Source organism: Panulirus ornatus, chromosome 42 (genome assembly GCF_036320965.1).
Source record: "Panulirus ornatus isolate Po-2019 chromosome 42, ASM3632096v1, whole genome shotgun sequence".
Lineage (NCBI taxonomy): Eukaryota > Metazoa > Arthropoda > Malacostraca > Decapoda > Palinuridae > Panulirus > Panulirus ornatus.
The window spans coordinates 28070932-28074921 of NC_092265.1; the positions used below are offsets into that span (position 1 = coordinate 28070932).

General features: G+C 38.2%; 2 non-coding genes across 2 annotated transcripts; both read right to left on the reverse strand.

Moving 5' to 3' along the window:
- Positions 1–1455: 1455 nt before the first annotated feature.
- On the reverse strand, positions 1456–1527 carry TRNAA-GGC (transfer RNA alanine (anticodon GGC)). Its single transcript has one exon. It is a non-coding gene; the product is annotated as a tRNA-Ala (tRNA).
- Positions 1528–2075: 548 nt separating this feature from the next.
- Positions 2076–2147, reverse strand: TRNAV-GAC (transfer RNA valine (anticodon GAC)). The gene has a single exon. It is a non-coding gene; the product is annotated as a tRNA-Val (tRNA).
- Between the last annotated feature and the right edge of the window lie 1843 nt (positions 2148–3990).

Below are 3990 nucleotides of genomic sequence, written 5' to 3' on the forward strand. Positions count from 1 at the left end.
CTCTCAACCACGCTCTTTTTATTTCCACACATCTCTCTTACCCTTACGTTACTTACTCGATCAAACCACCTCACACCACACATTGTCCTCAAACATCTCATTTCCAGCACATCCATCCTCCTGCGCACAACTCTATCCATAGCCCACGCCTCGCAACCATACAGCATTGTTGGAACCACTATTCCTTCAAACATACCCATTTTTGCTTTCCGAGATAATGTTCTCGACTTCCACACATTCTTCAAGGCTCCCAAAATTTTCGCCCCCTCCCCCACCCTATGATCCACTTCCGCTTCCATGGTTCCATCCGCTGACAGATCCACTCCCAGATATCTAAAACACTTCACTTCCTCCAGTTTTTCTACATTCAAACTCACCTCCCAATTGACTTGACCCTCAACCCTACTGTACCTAATAACCTTGCTCTTATTTACATTTACTCTTAACTTTCTTCTTCCACACACTTTACCAAACTCAGTCACCAGCTTCTGCAGTTTCTCACATGAATCAGCCACCAGCGCTGTATCATCAGCGAACAACAACTGACTCACTTCCCAAGCTCTCTCATCCCCAACAGACTTCATACTTGCCCCTCTTTCCAGGACTCTTGCATTTACCTCCCTAACAACCCCATCCATAAACAAATTAAACAACCATGGAGACATCACACACCCCTGCCGCAAACCTACATTCACTGAGAACCAATCACTTTCCTCTCTTCCTACACGTACACATGCCTTACATCCTCGATAAAAACTTTTCACTGCTTCTAACAACTTGCCTCCCACACCATATATTCTTAATACCTTCCACAGAGCATCTCTATCAACTCTATCATATGCCTTCTCCAGATCCATAAATGCTACATACAAATCCATTTGCTTTTCTAAGTATTTCTCACATACGATATATATACGAATAAAGTGTATATGAACGCGCACCTTCATAGAACATACAAAGCTCCATCAGCCAGGATCGAACCTGGGACCCCTTGTGCAAGAGGCAGGCATGCTAACCGCTAGGCTAAGGGACTGTATAATAGGAAACAACTATTCGAAATACTAAGTACTCGAATACCCTTCGTCTCACTATGGTGAGCAACGGGGTCTATCGGTTGTTTCCGAACAGAACACATAGCCAGCTGAGAGCGTTTTACCGAACCTGACTGTACAACGCGGAGTTATATGAATACGAATAAAGTGTATATGAACGCGCACCTTCATAGAACATACAAAGCTCCATCAGCCAGGATCGAACCTGGGACCCCTGAGGGATAACAGCATCTGGTGTTCCCAGACGGTCACCCATCCAAGTACTAACCAGACCCAACGTTGCTTAACTTTCCTGATCGGACGATATTCATATATATATATATATATATATATATATATATATATATATATATATATATATATATATAAGACTGAAAACAATGAATTTCCCAGATAACAAAAATGGAGGCGCCGGGGTTTGAACCCGGGTCCTCTCGCATGCCAAGCGAGTGCTCTACCACTGAGCTACGCCCCCAAGAACATATTTTGTGTCATAGTATTATATGAAGCACTGAGATTACCACGGTAAAATACTGTTTGACCGACCGTTGCCGACTAGCCGGCAAAATAACCACAGGGTAAATCTCCATGTTGCTGTCGTGTTTTCCTCTCAATTTTCCACGAAGAAATGAGTTTTACTTTTTTATTGTCGTTGCAATAGACTGGAACTAAGCAATAGACTGGAACTAAGCAATAGACTGGAACTAAGCAATAGACTGGAACTAAGCTGACCTGGTATGAGGTCAGAGCCCTCATTATAATCCCTGCTAACTACTGGAAGCAGATTAAGTTGTTCCACAACCGATGTCCGGCCCATGTTAACTCTGATGTGCCCAGCAGTTGGAGGAGGATCGCCAGAAGCTTCTGGAAGATTTCAAGGACGTCTTGGTGGACCTGACCCTTTCAGATAAGGTCTAAAACCTCAATTTATTGTGAAGATCTTCACTATAACGTTGGACGAACATACTGAATGTTGCATACATGTGATGCGGACAAAATGAAAAAAGAAAAAGACAAAAATTATGTCTGGTGTGGGTCTCGAACCCACGACCTTGAGTGTGTCAGACTCACGCTCTACCACTGAGCTAACCAGACAATAGAAAAATACGTCTGTTTCTTCAATTTGAATTAATGAAAATCTTTGCGAGGCAGCGTTTAGAAAAGAGAGATGTCTTTGACGAAATTTACTTGTTTGGCTCTTTCTTCTGTTCCTCATTATCGAAAGTAAACATACTGAAGGATATATATATATATATATATATATATATATATATATATATATATATATATATATATATATATATATATATATATATATATATATATATATTGGAAAGGATCACAATTTTGCACGTGATCAAGTATATTCTTATGAGTCCACGGGTAAAATAAACACGATAAGTTCCCAAGTGCACTTTCGTCTAAAACTCACATCATCAGGGAAGACACAAGAGAGAAATATAATAGTCAGTTTATATACAACGAAGAGACGTAGCTAGGACGCCATATGGTAAACATGTGATTGTCCAAGACAGACAACAAGCGTATCATAAACTTATTATGTGGACAAGAAAGTGAATCGTTTACAAATTTTATCAACAAAAAAAAAGTTATCCAATTTGTGTAGACAATCACTAATATTGACTATAATTCTTTGTTTATTCAGTAATAGAAGATTCAATGATATTTCTGGTGGTACTGGAGTTAGAGTTGATAACTGAGATGGCATTATTAACTCTAATTCCAGTACCACGAGAAATATCATTGAATCTTCTATTATTAAATACACAAAGAAGTATAAACCTTAAGGAAAACAACATGGCGGTCAAAAATAAGCTGCAGGAATGAAGTTTATGAATGGAATATTAGTGAGACGATCCAAATGACGAATGAATGAGAGCGTAGTCAACATACAATATAAAAGGACATATTATGAATGGCAGCCAGGCAAGTAACGGCCCAACTGAATGGAAGGATTTAAAAGTTCGCGTTATATGACGAATTTTGATAGATTATCCAAATTTCCATTCCAGTTATGAAACTTAATGGTTGTGTTCAGTTCTAGAGACAAAGTTAAAAGGTTTGTGTTTCAGAGATGAACCACAAAGGATATCGTTAAATTAACTGACATTAAAATTTGTCAATTAAGTGAATCATTTTGTACAATAGCTGTAATTTGACAGAGTTAAAAGTTCGCAATTTCATTACAATTCTAATTTAAAAGTTTCAGATTCAATGATGGTTTGCACAAGTTTAACGTACATTTAAGGTTTCTGTTTATATGACGCATCTTAAAGGACTCTGTTAAAATAACGCAGCAGGAAGGTTTACGTTCAAATGACGGTGGTTAAATGTTTATTGATGAATGGTAGATTTAAATGGTAGATTTACTGTGTCTTCACCAACAATTGGAAAACAGTGACCGCCCCACGGTATCTTCACTACCACTGAGGTTACACTAACTGCATTACTATATCATTAAAATCATGATCAGAATATCTTCCTTACTGTATCTTCACCAACAATTGGAAAACAGTGACCACCTCACGGTATCTTCACTACCACTGGGATTACAATAACTTCACAACTATATCCTTAAAATTCTATTAGAGTTACTGTATCTTCATAAACAACAGGACAACAGTGACTGTCATACTGTATCTTCACTACCATTGAAATTACAATAAATGCATTACTATATCCATAAGACTGGATTAGAATAACTTTCTTAATATATCTTCACTAACCACTGGACAACAGCGACCGCTCAACTGTATCTTCACTACAACTGAGATTACAGTAACTGTATTACTATATCATTGAAACTGGATTAGAATACCTTACTGTACCTTCACCAACAATTGGAAAACAGTGACCACCACACGGTATCTTCACTACCACTGGGATTACAGTAACTTCACAACTATATCCTTAAAAC